This window comes from Antechinus flavipes, chromosome 4 (assembly GCF_016432865.1).
Source record: "Antechinus flavipes isolate AdamAnt ecotype Samford, QLD, Australia chromosome 4, AdamAnt_v2, whole genome shotgun sequence".
Classification (NCBI taxonomy): Eukaryota; Metazoa; Chordata; class Mammalia; order Dasyuromorphia; family Dasyuridae; genus Antechinus; species Antechinus flavipes.
The window spans coordinates 439,367,817-439,384,791 of NC_067401.1; positions in this window are offsets into that span (position 1 = coordinate 439,367,817).

Genomic DNA, 16,975 nt, shown 5'->3' on the forward strand with positions numbered 1-16,975 from the left:
CCTTTTTTTTTTTTTTTGTCCATAGAAATGGATGACAAATTTTCCTCCAGAACTGGACCATATTGTGCTCTCATCTCCCACCGTCTCTAACTCAATCTCCCAAGCCAAAATCACTATCCTAATTTTTTACAGAGTTACAGTTTTCTTGTTACAGTATCAATGGTAGCTATTGAAATGATTCAGATTCTTCAGTAACATTCAATAAAACCTTAGTAGTTTTCTATCTCGTATGATATTCAGTAATCAGGATGGAATCTGGCTAGTTTGGGGTAGCTGATTCAAATATGGAAAGTTTTGTTTTAACTGGTTCATTTTGAAATGATTATTTTAAAAACTTTTCCTAGTTTACTGATAACTTTTGTGGACAGCATCATTAGTTAATTAAATAGTCTTTAAAGAAACAAACAAACAAAAAAAGGTTTCTATTTCTAATCTGCAAGTATTGCACAAAGAAAAGAATAAATAAGGGAAAGAGGAATTTTTAAAAGGCTGCTCAGTATCTCTGAATACTCCTGTAAAAGTTAGTTGATTTAAAAATATCCCTCCTAACTTAATCTTATTTGATTGGTTTCTTCTAACTACCCCCTTTTAGATACCACTGCAGAAGAAAACATCTTCAAATTTATTTTCCTTCATTTATTCCATATTAATAATGATGATGATAAACAATTAACATTTATGTGACATCTTAAGGTTTATGAATCTCTTTTTAAAATATTATCTCTTCATCCTCAAAATGACTCTGGGACATAATTTCCATTGTTGTTCTCATTGTTCTAAAGGGGAAACTGATTCAAAGTTTAAGCTCACTCAAGTCTTCCTAACTATAAGTCCAATTCTCTACCACTGCATTGTGCACACATGATAAGCTGTGATTAACTCAGGATTACTTAGTTAGTAGGTGTCTGGAGATAGATTTGAATTCAGGTCTTCCTATTTACAAGTCCAGCTCTCTACTGTTCCACATACAAAATTATATGAAATAGAAGCAGAGGCAATGGGCTTTAGCCTATAAAAAACATAGTCCTCAACAGCAGGAAGGGATATGTCCAAGTCCTCCTTCAAACACTTGCTGGCCATGAGACCCAAGTCAAGCAACTTAACCTCTTAGTGTCTAAGACTTGTTTCTCCATTAGAATGAAAGTTCTTTGTAAGCAGGAATGTTTTTTATGTCCCTAGTATCTTGTAGAGTGCCTACTATGTAATAGGTGTCTAATAAATGCTTGTCAATTGATTGATTGACTATAAGTTGAAGAGTAGTTGGTAATCTATTTAGTTCAAAATCTAAAATTGGAAGAACAGAGCATCTTTTTTTGAAACCGAATACTATGTAAATACAAATGACTGAGCTTTTCTCTAAAGAAATGAGAAAATGTACCTACTTCTTTGCACAGGTAGGGAAATATGGCTGTGAAATATTTATATGCTATTATACTTGGTTGCCATATTGATTAGCTTTTGTTTCATTTTTTCTTCTTTTTTTATTATTTATTATAAGGAATGACTCTTAATAGAGGAAAGGAAGAGAAATATTTGGAAATAAAGTTTGATATGAAAATTAAAAAAAAAAAAAAACTACAGGGTATAGGAATAGGAAATGAACTTATGATTACATTGGTATAGGGAGCTCCCAGATGAGGAAACTCCTACCAGTATAGGTCAGGCCCTTTAGCTATAATCTAGAGTCTTAGAATTAACTAGGGCACTCAGAGGTTAATTTAATCACTCTGGGTCACAGAGATTACAGGAGTCAAAGTGAAAGGAAGAGAAGAGAATAAGCATTTGTTTAGTACCTACTATGTGCCAGGCATTCTACCAAGCACTTTTAACAAATATTTTCTTATTAGAGCTTCATAGCTATCTTATGAGGTAGGTGCTAAGTCAGGATTTGACCCCATGGCTTTCTGGATTTCAGGCCAGCTTTCCATCCAATATACTATAAAATCTTAATTTCTACAAAACAACCCAAAATACAACTTGGGATCTGTATAGGAGGAGAATTCTCAAGACATCTGCCTTCCACAGAACATTCCTTTACCCCATTTTCTCTGAAGTTTACAAATGGCCACAAGTTCCCTGGGCTCTTCTGAGGGCAATGAAAATTTGCAGGGAAAATCATTTCAAAGTCCCAGCAGCTATCCCCCATGAAAGTCCCCTGATCTGAGAGCCTGTGAGATAATGTCTGATTTAAGCCTTGATCCTAAGCTAACCAGGCCTCAAGCTGGGTTTCAAGTGTACAGTTCCATGTCCGGGCCCTGTAATGAGGTGATAAGGCCCCAGTCACAGGCAGTCAGGAACAGGCTGCTGCAATTAGTAGGATTGCACTAACCTGGAGAGATGCCAGGCGGGTGAAAAGGGGATTAGAAAATAAATGAAGTGAACAGCCATGAACCAGCAAATAGGACTTAATGGTCAGTGAGGATCAGTGAGGCAAAAATGGACCAATTTGCCCTCATTGATTTTCACTGCCCATTGAGCTGTATTCCTCTTTGGTACTTTAACGTGCTTATCTAGTCCTAGGCAGTTTCTTTAGCAATATTGCGGTTATCCCAGGGCCAATCCTATTGACCCTAGCTACCCCAGGGATTCCTGAGGTGGATACAAGCCATGGGGCTACCCTTCAGATGTACTGAGGAGCTATTGAAATGATTTGAGAGAAGAGATAGTCATTGAGAGGGCGTATCCCATTAAGATACCCCTAAAGCTGGGGTTCTTATGCTTTTGTGTGTGTGATGGGTCCCTTTGGCATTCTAGTAAAACTTAGAATTTTTTTTAATTTTTAAGGGAAGAAAATAATAGATTTATATAAAGGTCAATGAAAAAGAATATATATATTTCTCCATCCAAGTTCACTGACTTCCTAAAATCTCTCTATTGACTAGAATTGTTTCCCTAAGATCATTTTCAAGAGAAGTGGAGGAAGCATGAGACCATCTTCTACCCTTTCAGAGCTACCAACATTTCAGAAAGAATCCAGGTTACTAAAACTGTTCCTATGCTGCTTGAAAGTTCATCACAACTGGCACAATTGTTTCAAAAGGAATGAGAACTTTCTTTCACATTGTGATTTATTATTGATTTTCTTATATTTCTTACATTCTATCCTTACTTTGCTTAAAAACTTGGTTCTACTCCACCTTAGATCTAAAGCCTTTTCTGAAGTGCCTCCAGTTGTTGCCTTCTCCACTGCTACTTGATATAGCAGAAAGAGTACTCAAGATTTAGGTTCAAACACTGTAATGGGCTGAAGCTTGAGTTGATGCACTGAGGTTCCAAGCACGTGAGGCTAAATAGTAATTGGACCATACTCTATTAATATATATGCTTGGAGAAAGAATGGCCCCGCCCACTCCTGATATGTTGTATAGGAAATGACGTTTTTGATGGGTGGAGGCAAGGGAGTGGAAAAGGAAGGGGAAAGAGAGGCTGCTGGCTAGAGTCTTATCACAGCTGCTTGCATTGCTATGGCGACCGCCTTCCACCTCTGATCCCCCTCTGCTAGCTGGCTTCCTGTCTGCCCATATTGCTATCGCAATCCTTCTTCACCTCTACTGAGAATAAAGATTGAAGATTTTTCCCTTAACCTGAATTCCTGAATCTGGCTGATTTTAAATACATGGTCATCACAAAACACTATTCACAATCACTGGTTTTAAGACTATAGGCTAGTCATTTAATTTATTTTAGCCTCATTTTCTTCATTTGTGAAATGAAGTCACTGGAAATGATGGTGCCTTAAGGTTCCTTCTAAGTATAAGTCTATAATTTTTATGATCTCTTATATATCTCAAATACAAATGTGTATTTGTGCAGATCTATCTATATCATCTATCATTCCATTCATTTAACTACTTCTTTTAGATCAATCTATCATCTATCTAATGTTTCCTCTAATGTTACAATTTTAGACTCTTGAAGGCAATGACTTACACTTTGGTTATTTTCCCAGTGATAGTCACAGCGTCTGGAATGTTGTTGATACTTAATAAATGTTTATTGATTGAATAATTCTGCAGTAATTGACAACTCAGCTGGTTGTATCCTAAGCCATTGCCCATTAAAGGAAAAAAAAGGGAAAAAATTACATATATTTTGATTGTCATTGTCCTCATTCTCTAAATAGGAGGGAAGGCACTTGCATCTACATGGATCCTAGACTTCAGTGTTAAATGGCTTCATAATGATTTTGATGAGGGCCAAGACCTGATTTGTTTGATGAAAGGCAAGGTCCTGTGAGGTATACAGCCTTTAATACTTAGACTGAGACTGAAATTTCATTAAAATGTAATTGGGAAATGTTTAATAAAATAAATACAAATATAATGAAACATAAATAATATTAATATGTGGTTTTCTGAGTGAATATATGGTCTTCAGATAGCATTTTCTATTTGAATTAGACATCACTGATACAAGGCACTTCCAATGTGGAAACTTGATTTTCAGATCAACATACCCATTATACTCCTAGCCTTAGAGAGTAGGATGTGGCATTGAGAGACCAAGCCACTTACTCAAGGTCAACAGTATGTGTCAGTGGCATTTTTGGAAACTATATCCCCTTGACTCTAGGTGCAGCCTCTCTGCACCTATTATCTGGGGCATTCTTAACCTTAGATCTGGGGACTTTTTTTTAAAGATCTTTTGATAACTATTCCAGTATAATTGATTGTTTTTGCAATCTGTATTTCTTAATGAATTAAAAAAAAATTCCTCTGAGAAAGGATCCAATAGTTTCACCATAATCTCAGAAGGCCCTATGATGCACAAAAGGTTAAGAATGTCTACTGTACATCATCCTGCTAAGAATAATTTCTAGGGTGAAAATGAGTATTTTTCTGCTCTGTCTCTCGATCTCTGGTTCTCTCTCTTTCTCTTTGTCTCTGTTTCCCTCCATCTCTGTCTCTCTTACACACACACACACACACACACACACACACACACACACACACACACTTGCCTGTGATATCCTATACACATAACCTCAAGTATCTTCCCCCAAATCCCATGAATCGTATATCATCTAGGTCTGATTTACTATTTACTGTTTATGTTACAGAGACTTATACATTCAATCTCATATAAAAACTAAATAAATATTAATTAATTAAAATTAAATATAATATAAATATAAAAACTGAATAGCATAAAAGATGTTTTCTGTATCTTAATAAAAACTACTACAAATTTTGATGCTTAGAAAAGACCCCAAAACATGTTTCAGACATCTTAACTTACTATGTAAGGAATGCCTCTAATGTCTTCAGAAATTATTAAAAATATTCCAAAAGATATGTGGAAAATCCCCTTCTTAAGACAAATTTGACTAAGAAAAAAACCCAGACTGGTATCTTCTAGGAATTTAAGGTTCTCTTCATCCTCTGGGATTCAAAGAAAAATCAGAAGAGATGTCCTTAATCTATCATCTCCATCAGTAATAACTGAAGCCTTTAGGTTCTGTTAGCTATGTTGGCAAGGTCATCTACTAAAAACTAATGAGATTATAAGATTACTGTTGGACTCAGCTTAGCTGCAGGACCAACAAAAACTTTCCCCCACCATTTCAAACTAATTAATGGGTATTTTCAATAAGTCTGGCAAGATAATAATTTATTTATCTAGATGCTGTGTTAAACAAGACCTCATTAAATAGTGGAAACTAAAATACAGGAAATGAGAAGGAATGGTGGATAACTGGGATTCCTACCGTAGCAGACATCTCAGTTACTAATAGTTGACTCTAAGTAATAGTTCGTTAGCAAACTAAAAAGCAAGAGGCACCAACAAGACTGGTGTTGGGCACGTGCCTTGGATTGTCTGTTCTTTCCTAACCTTATGCTTTGCATCCCTATGGACTCATCCCCATAGCCTCTCTCTTCCATCAAGCAGGTTTGCATTTTCTTGTTGAGATGCACCCTGGGAATCTCTCAGCCAGCTGCTAGGGCACATCACAGAAGGTACCGTCGCAGTCAGTAGAGGGGATCCTGGGGCAAACCAGACTTCAAAAAGTGCCAACTACAACTGCTAAGCGGAGAGGGGGAGGAATAAAAGCTATGAGCCTTATCCTGAGTTACCCACTACATGGCACGTGCATTTGATGTTTTCTCATTTATTTCCAAATTAGTGTGTACTACATAGCAGACCCAAACCATTGCTAATGGAAACACAGCACAGCATGGGTGTCTCAAGTACTATGCCTTGACTGTCTGTCATCTTGGGCACCTAACTCCACCATACACACAGTCCATATTCATTTCATTCAATAAAATGGAAAATATTAGTGTTGTTTGTTTTCATTTTTTATTTTCCTTCTATTCATTCTGATTGTTTCTAAATCATTATGTTAAAAAAAAAAAAAAAACTTCCTCTTGCTTAGTCTGTCCCCCTTTCATACCACTTTCAGAATCATGCTCCAAAATCACAGATCTGATCCTGCTATTCCACTACTCCAAAATCTTCCAAGGCTCTCTGTTTTCTACAAAATAAAATCAGAGCTCTCTCTTATAACATAAGGCCTTCCATAATCTCAACCACAATCTGGTTCATCTTTTCAAGCTTCTTTGTCACATTGCCGCCAAACTGAAAATATTGTCTCCAGTCAAACAGGTCAACTCATGGTCTTAAAAAAGCTTTTAACTTTTGCATAGATGCTTCCCCATGCCTGTCTGAATTCTGATATATTTCAACAAATATTTTAGAAGAGCACTAAAGAAGTGTCTGATTTTAAAATGCAGTTGACTAAAAATGAGAGTCAGCATGGCATCAGGGATAGAAAGCTGACCTTAATGATAGAAAAAAAAAGTCTTGGGATCATATCCCATTTCTGACACCTTGAGATGTGACCCTAGAAAATCACTTAATCTCTCAGTATAGCAGGCGACTCTCCAAGGCTGTACATTTCAGAAAAGGTCCTAACCTATATTAGGAGAAGGAGTTACCTCTCCTGAGAATTCACTAAATAAATGAAATAACAGAGCCCTTCTGTATCTCTATTAAACTAAAACTCTTACAAGATTAGGAAGCTCATCCAATCCATAAAGATTATTTTGCACTTTTGTCTTCACATTCGTGTCTAGTGATTACTTTTACATAGGACCTTAACTGTGACAAGGAATGGGGATTTGAGTGTGTATTGAGGACCCAAAGATAAATGAAATGCCAGATATGCCCCTATCCTACAGGGCTTACAATGGTGATCTAAATTCTACTTAACCTCTGCAAATAAGCTCAATTCCACTTTCTCTATGAAACCTTTCCTCATCACCCCAGCCTGATGTGATCTCATTATCCTTGAATTCTGACAGCAATGGTTTACTTTCCTACCCAGAGAGCCTGTGTGGTTTAAAATACCCTCTGTGGGCAGTGAAAAAAACACTTTTAAAAAATAGTCTAAGGACTGTCCTTGGCTTTCCCACTTAATAGTCACATGACTTTAAGAAAGACACTTAATTTTTCTCCACATGTTAAATTCCTCTAGCAGAATGTAAGCATTTGGAGGACAGAGATTGTGTCATGTTTATGTTCCAGGGCCTTCCATGGTGCTTGGAATATTGTAGGCTATTATTCAATGTTTGTTGATTGATTAATACTCTGTGAGTATTGCAAAAAGGCAAAACAAGCACTACAAGGAGAAACAGGAAAATCATAAAAATAGGTTTTTGCTTATTTTGCCTATCCAGGAAGTAAGATGTGGTGGAAAGCTCTTTGGACATAGAGTCAGGAGAAATGTGGGTTCAACTATGAGAACTGTTCGTCTCTATTTCCTCATTTAACAACATAGAAGTATTATTACCTCATGGTGCTATTGGAACTATAAAATGAAATATGTAAGGAAAGTGCATTTTTTTTAAAAAAAAGTGAGTAGCTGTATCATGGGTGGGAATGCTTGGAACAAAAAGACTATGGAGCTATAAAAAAAAATACTTTATAAGTTCTCCTTGGTGCAGATGCTGCCTTACTTTTCCTCAGCACTGGCTAACATGGTAGCTTTGTTTTCTCCATACTCTTTAGTGGGAAGCATGAAAGGTATTCAGTGAATAGGTATCTTTGGGAAATCCTTTTATGACTCAATCAGCAATCAGTAAGTAGTTAAGTACCTACTGGGTGCTAAGCATTGTGCTAGGTGCTGAGGATATATACTTGTTGAAGTCTCCAGAATACACACATTTTCTTTCTCAGGTAATAATTGGAGGTCTTCAAGCAAAGTCTAGAAGATGACCATCTGTTGTAGGAAGGCATGTTTCAGAAAGAACCCTCATTCAAGTACAAATTGGACGTCTTAATCTGTCATCTGAGACAAACAAAAAAGATGTTAATAACTACATTTCAATTTAATTAATTTCCTTTGCAATTCAATAAAATTTAAAAACATTATTTCCAGAAAGCCTTATTCTAGAGACAGCTAGGTGGTATTGTTCATAGGATGCCAGACCTGGAGTGTTCAGATCTGGCTTCAGACACTCTTCATTGCTCATTCCTTAATTAAACTTACTTGTTCTCTTTCTCAGTTTCCTCATATACCAAATGAGGATAATAAAAGCATCTATCTACCACAGTTGTGAAAGTGAAATGAGATATTATTTGTGAAGTTATTTGCAACCCTTAAAGCACTATATATGTATGTCTGCATATACCTATTGTTATTAATATTAATTATTATAAAAATATCTCTGCACATAACAAGATTCAAAAGAGTTCCATAGAATGCAAAAGGTTAAGAACTTCTGAACTAGATGGTGTCTGAGTTCTCTTCCAACTCTGAAATGTCCTATTTCACTAAGTCCAAATGCTTCATAACGCATTAGAAATATGATCTTAATGGAAAAAATTACTAATAATAGCAATTATTACTTGTATTTCTCTTTAAGATATGCAAAATATTTTTATATTTTTTCATATTTCATCATATGAACTTCCTGAGTGTAAGAATTATTATTTTTTTTAATATTTCTATTTCCAGGCATGATGCGTACATGTAGTGTATGGCACATAGTGGGTACTTAGGCTGACTGAATAAGGCAGAGGTTTTCATTTGAATAACTGAAAGGGAAAATACAGAGGAATACAAATTTCAGGCTGAAGGAAAATTATGTCTTTTAAATAATCAACCATTATTATAAGAGGCGTAATTGGATTTCATTTTCATTTTATAACATTACAGCACCAAAAAACATAAAACACTAAACAAATTACAGTGCTATTTCTGTGTGTTTTCAGGTGAGAATGAGGAGAATATTTTCTCATCCACAATAATTACAGTTCTTCAATTTCACCATGTAGTCTTCATAGGGAATCCACTTTGGCCTGAGTGAGCTTCACTTTCAGCTCAGATTCTGTGCATTTTAGGTAATTTTCATTTAATTTGTCAGCAAAAAATCATTAGATATACTTTTTTTACTTCTTCACATCTAACTGAAGTGGTTTTCATTGATATTAATAGTTTGCTGAGGCAGCATGCTATAGTAGATAGAGAGACATCCTCCAAATCTGGAAGAGCTGGTTCATGTCTTTCCTCTGAGATATATAGGCTATGTCACCCTGGGCAGGCCACTGAAACTCTAAGTATGCTGGGACATTTGCCCAAACTAAAAGTCACAGAGCAATTGCCTATTTGCAATGGGGGAAATCACAATTTTGATTTTTAAAGGGACACACACACATATAAACATCACATACACATACTTGTAAATACATACACTTGAAAAAGATATATATTTACAAATAAACATAAAAGGGTGAGTACCCACATACATATGTATGCTTTTTCATGTATAATTAACATAAACATATATATTTACAAGTAAACATAAAAGGGTGAGTACCCACATACATATATATATGCTTTTTCATGTATAATTAACACAAACATATATATTTACAAATAAACATAAAAGAGTGAGTACCCACATACATATATATGCTTCTTCATGCATAATTAACACAAACATATATATATAGAATAATTGTCATATATATATATATATACACACACACACACACATAGATGTCTATAAATATTTTGGTTAACAATATGCAATGGATAAATATGTATAATTTTTACTAGTTACCACCAAGTCTCTATCCACTACTTTGTGCTTCCTTTTACAAAATAAACACAAGCCAAAAAAATCATCATTTAAAGAAAAATTTAGTGAGGGGAGAGAGATCCTAAGGCTCAAGTTCCCACTGGTAAGTGGGATACAGAGACATTGGGATATCATAAGGCCACTATTAGAATGGCATCCAGGAATACCCAAGGCATCAAAGACTGGGTTGAGTGAGAGAAGAGCTAACATGGGGAGTGGCCCCTTAAGGGAGGAAGAGCACCATCTGTTATCTTTCTATTTTTATTAATTAATTTTGCTAACCAGGTGTTAAGTTGTTTCAACAGTGAAGGTATTCAAGTGTTGTGAGTATTCTCAATATTTTGGTTTGCTCTGGGAAAAAAATGGTCCAGGCAGCCTATGCTGATTGTGGCTTTCTAGCTTCTTCATTGCACAGATGAAGTCACTGAGACCCTTAGTAGTAGAAAGACTTCCATAAGATCACCCAGGAGATCAGTGGGTACCATCTGGACTAAAACCCACCTTAATTAAGCTTGGGACATATGTGAGAGGGATTTTAAAGGATGAGTTGGCAGGATATGGTGAGTGATTAAATGTGAGGGTGAGAAAGAAAGAAATAAAAGATGAGAGGTTCAAACCTCGGTCAAATAGGGAATTTGGAAGGAGGAGATGGTTTGAGGGGGAAAAGATGATTAAACAAAAAAGACGATTCAGCGATCAATTCACAAATATTTATTTAGCTTCTACTACACCACACACACTGAGCTAAATAAGCCCTGGGCATATAAAGGCAAAAGTAAAACAATGTCAGCCTAGCATTATATGAGCAGTATAATGAATGGATCCAACATATAGCTATGGAGGAAAAAATTATTAGTGTGGGTGATGAGAGAGGATTCCTGCCATTGGGAGAGCTAAGGTAGGCTTCATGTAGAAGCGAGGGGTACAGAGCAGAATTTTCAAGACTAAAAATATGCTAAAGGTAGAGGTAAGGAAGGAATTCAACTCAAAACATGGGCACCAGTCAGTAAAATGCAATAAAGATAGACAATAGAGTATCAGGTATAAAGAATAGCAGTTTGGCTAGATAGCATATTGAGTATGGAAGGAAAAAAGCAAACCCAAGAAGCAGATTGTGAAACATCAAAAAGAGAAGTTCCCTTTGAATCCTAATCTAATAGGGATTGGTGTTGATTGACTTGGGAGGGAAAGGTAAGATGGTCAGGATTGAATTTAATCAGGTCTTTTTAGGATAAGTTAGACAGAAGATCCTTGAGTTTGGAGACCAGTTAGGGTCTATTACAAAAGCCCAGGAAAATGACTATAAGAACCTGGATGATAGTGATGAGCCATAATGTGTCTCTATGTTATAGATTACTCTACATGTACTTTTTAATAAATAAACCAACAGAGGTCCTCAGTGAAGCAGGTAGTCAATAAATGCTTCTTGAGTATGCTATCCTCATGAGACATAATAAACGAGACCCACTAACCCATTTTGCCTCTCATTTTGGTTGATTCTTCTGTTGCTATTGCCATCATGTAGATTTTGGCTTCCTGAACAAGAACTATCTTGACAGTGTGAATTTGTCAATACCTGATGAGATACTGAATACAGAGAAGAAAGGAAAAATAATAATCATTTATCTAGTGTTATGTTATCTTTTGAAATTTTACTTATATTTCACTTCTTAAATCATAGCCTACATTTCTTCAAAATACAAGAAAACTAGCTAATACATTCAAAAGTCTGGTACTCTATTCAATTCTCCATATTCATATTTCCTCACCTTAGCAAAAAAGAAATTAGATGAATAGTAGAGTGAGGTTGCCTTTTTCTCTCTTCTTTGGAGCTAACCTTATCAACTGTAACTTTTGATTTTTTTTTATTTCAGTTTTGATTATTGTGTTATTGTTCTTCCCATTCATGTTACAGTAAGCATTACCTATATGGTTTTCCCTGGCTGTGAGTACTTAATGTTTGCATCAGTTCATTTGGTTTCCCATATTTCTCTCTCTTCAGAATATTTGTCATTTCTTACATTTCAATAATATTCCACTACATAAATATTCCACAACATTTTTGTCCATTTTTCTAATCAATAAACTTCTTCTTTGCTTCCATTTCTTTGTTGCTGCAAATAGGCTGCTATAAATATTTTGACTTGCAAGGGCTTTTCTTTTTATCATCAAGCTTGAGGTCTAGAAACTTTAAAAGTGTGCAAAGGACTTTTCCATCTAACACTCTCATAAAATAGGTTTTATAAATATCATGATCCCTGCTTTTTTCAAATGAGAAAACCTAAGATAGGTTAAATGTCTTATATATATATTCACCCATCTAAGAAATACAGAGAGTATTTGAATGTATTTCTTCAGTTAATATCCCCAGGATCCAGTATTTCTTCGTTCTCCCATTTCCCCCCCACCAACATTATAGCACAGTTTCTCATTAAGTCCCTTTCCAGAACTAACAGTCTATGATTTTATGATTCAACCATGGTGACAGAGAATGAGTTGGGCGCCAAGTCTGATCCACAGGGGCTGACTTGTTTTATTTTGCCCATTCTACCCCATGGCTTTCTCTTTCCACTGAAGAATGCACCAGTAAAGAGAATATACTCATTTTGGGGTCCATCTAGAAATAAAATATTTACCACCATGTCACTCTATTCTACCAAATGGTTGTTTTCACTGATGAAAGCCAATTTCCCCTGAGAGAAAAGGCCTCAGTTTCAACTGGAGTGTGTGTGTGTGTTGGGAAATAATTAGCAGTTCGGTAACAGTGCGTTTTAAAAGGAAAGGGAACAAGAGACCTGGAGACCTAAGCACCTCTTTGGAGGGCAGACTCTTTGACGACAACAACAACAAGTCTGTGCCTTAAATCTTTCATTATTCACTGGTGTACAGTGAGTAGGAAAAGACACTTCATCCTCCTTAGATCTAAAGAGAGAAATGTGCTCAGCAGCAGACCAATTATGATATTCAAGTATTGTCGAGACTGCTGAATGGGAAACATTGAACTGGGATTGTGTGATTAGTTTCATTGATTTCTATAGAAAACACAGTACTTAACTTCAATCACTATGGCGTCTTTTCTACGCAAGTTTACTGTTCTACTGAAATTTATAAGTGATGTGCAATCTAAATCCAGTTATGAAAGGGTCATCATGGCAAGCTGGAAAGAGGAGGTGACTCTGAACACGCATCTTTTGTGACCTGGCCCCAAATTGGAGCAGAGGAGCCTGTCTGATAGCACGCTTGTGTGTGTTTTCAGTCGAACCTTACTTACAGATTGTAGTGTGCAATTACTTGCAAACAACTATTGATTACTTTAAAAAATAAATAGGAATCCATTACATAGGAGCCTCTACTATTTCTTGTGTTCAGAAATGTTTTACTGTCTTCCCGTTGAAATAGTGGTGTCTTGCTCCTGGAAGATGATATGCCATTCACTAAAAAATATGGAAGCTTTTAACACAATGAAAAAGCTTAAGTAGAAAACTAGTGGTTAATGGATCTTCCACAATAGCAGACTTGAAACTTGGTGAACCCTTAAATCAATCTATCTTTCCATCTATCCATCTAATTATTTCTATGGCGCCTATAATCATAGTTATTTAGGCGTGCTGACAGAGATATTAGAATTTAAACATAATAAATGACGGAAAGAGGCTCTTCCCTTGTCTGTACTTCGATGGAGCCATATTGGGGGTGTTTTGAGGATTAATGACATAATGTCTGTGAAGTACTCTGAGCTCCTGGGGAGAAAGGTGCTGGAAACATATAAAGACTCCTTATTCTTCTTTTGCTTTCATATTAGGTGGGTCTTTCCTCTTTGAACTCAGGCCATATTAAACCAATCAGCCATCCTACATTACAGCATGAAGTTCATGATCTGGTCAATGATCCTAGTTAGATCTAATGAAGAGCAACTTCAGTTTAGTTTAACAAGCTTTGGAGAATTGAAGCTACTTCTTTTATATAATCAAAATCAGGTATTTGTCAAAAGACATAAAGAGTGTGTTGATAGCCAGATCTATATCCATAGCTTCATGATGGAACCTTACCTAAGACACTAGCTTGCTTCCACTTCTTGCTTTTGATCCCTAAACCATGATGACTATGCTCAATGACATGGTGAGTAATTCAAGCAATGTATTTGATAGCTGGTGATGGGAAAGTATTTGCAAGGATAATGTGGCATGTAAATCTCAGGCCATGGCTTACCTTTGATTTCCTTGGGTACAAAATGTGTTTAATGTTGTTGGTTTAAAACCATTACTCGTGAACTTTGTACATTCTGCTCATCACATGGGCACACTAAAAGCTTTCTTCTAACAACACTGCTGTGGATTTTCAGCAATGCAACATTGCATGATCCTTGACAGTTGAAGCATGTGTTAGTTGAAGTATTAAAGTTATTGGTATCATGAGCACTTGGACATCAGTTTCTTTTGTTTTGATCCTTTTGCTTTTTCTTTTTTTGGTGTGTATTTGTTTGCATGAATATGTAGCATCAAACCTGTTAGATTACAATATTAAGTCATTTCAAACTATTTTCAGTACTCTCCTGAGTTTCTCTAGTTTAAATACTTTTAAGAAATTATGAAATTCTAGTCATGTGAAGACATTGATCAAGGCCATTTTGACCTACCATTTAAGAATCAAGAAATCGATGAAGTTGTATTGAATATTTACTATGTTCCAGGCACTGAGTTGCAAAGTTGTACAGTTCATATTAGTATACCTAAATGGCAGGACTTAAAGGATATTGAGCAGTCATGGATTCTAGTTCACTCTTTTATTCCAACCATAGACAGTCATTATTTGTGGTAAGCTCATTTTTACTATCAGAATAATCTTTGTAACTCCTTTTTGATTTCCCCAACTTTAAAGTCACCAGATTCAAAAAGAACACATGTTAGTATTTCTCAGATTCTAACTTTCAGCTCATAATTCCATTAAGAACTTTCTTTTTCAGTTTCTCTGTCTACTAATGCATGGTGGATATGTGACAGAGAACATTTTGACTTGAACTATGTAAAATATAAATGAATTGTTTAAAAGAGATGATACTCAAAAGAGAGCATTTCACTTCCATGTTAATTGTGTGTGTGTGTGTGAGTGTGTGTATGTGTGTGTATGTGTATGTGTGCATCAGAATTATTGGTTGTATTTTGGTTATGAACTCATTGTAAAAATATGCCAAACACAAAACAAAATGCATTAATTTCTAAATTTCTTCGCATTCTCTTCTGCCTTCAGGCTCAAATCTTTTGTAGTTTGATATGTTTTCTGATAATGATACTAAGAAGATTCTAAAATTCCATAGCACTCTGCAGGGCATATATTAGGATCATAGCCTACCCTACTTTATTAATATAGCCTTGTTAATATAGGATATGCATACTGATCAAATTTCAAATTTTCTATCTGAGAAAAAATGTTTACAACAAAATACAATTTTTCTAACCAACTAATATCCTCTTTTTTAATTTTCAAAGAAAATAGAGCAACTTTCAAAGTCACTTCCTTTTCTCTCTAATGCAAGTCCTAATGTCTGCCCTTAGCAACATGGGAATTAATCAGTTGAGTTCTTGATTCTCAGAAGAAAGATGCACAGACAACATGAATCATTAAACATTGATTAATCAATTAGCATCACCTTTGTGTCAGGCACTGATAATATAAAGCAAAGAGTGAAACAACCCCTATTTGCAAGGAAAATTCACTCTGAAGGAGAAATAATAAAGATATATATGAATACATAAACAATAAATATAAAAATAGATAAAAGCAAAAACAGTGTAGTTAAATACAAGTTAGTCAGGGATAGGAGACATTGTCATGTCAAGTGATTTGGAATTATTTCAAAGAGAAGGTAAAAATCCTTTAGAAAATAGCTAATGTCAAAACAAGAAATTGGAAAAGGAATTCCATGAATGAAGAATAAGAAGAAAGTCACTTTCTAAAATTAGTTTCTAGAACTAGTTTCTAGTCAGAATCTAGAAAGACATGTTAGAGCCAAGTAAAATGTAGGTTGTAAAATATAGACAGAGATTATATTTTTTTTTCCTAGAGACTATGGGGAGTTAAGGAGGTTTGATGAGTAAAGTAGTGGGCTAATCTGTGCTTAACAAATATTAACTTTAAAACCATTGTGTATGTTGGAGTGGAGTGGGAAGATAAGAGACAGGATCAACAATTAGGGGACCATTATGATAATCTTTTAAAGAGATTATGTAGTCCTGAAAACAGGAGTTGGCTGAGTAAGTAGAAAGACAGTGTCAAGTATGAAAAATGTAGAGGCAAAATGACAAGGTTTGTCCATTAGTTAAGTATGTGGGGTGAGGGAAGAGTACTAAGTTGAGGATAGTGCTAAGCTTAGAAAGCCAGCAGACTAAAATAATGGAGTTCCCTTTGATAGAAACAGAAATCTGGAAGAAAGAAAAGTTAAGAGTTGTGGGGGTGGGAGGAATATCATGGGTCCAGTTTTAGACACGTTGAGTTTGAAATGCCTCTGAGCCATCCAATTGGAAATTTTTAATAAGCAATTGGTGGTATACTACTGAAACTCAGAAAAAAAGACTGGAGTTGTATTCACATTTGGACAGTACTTTAAGATTTGCCAAAAAAAAAAAAAAAAACCTTTACAGACTTCATCTCATTTGAAATTCACAATATCACTGTGAGTTTAGTACTATTATTAACCCAATTTTACAGATGAGGAAACTGAGACTGAAAAAAATTCATCACAGTTTCATACAGAATTTATTGTGTAATTCAGAGTTGCTTGTTTTACATACGGAAAAAGGACAAGTCTTGTATTTAGGAAGATCTGGTTTTAAGTCTGTCTCTGAAACAGAAAACCTGTTTGACCATGTACAAATCACTTAACTTCTCAGAGA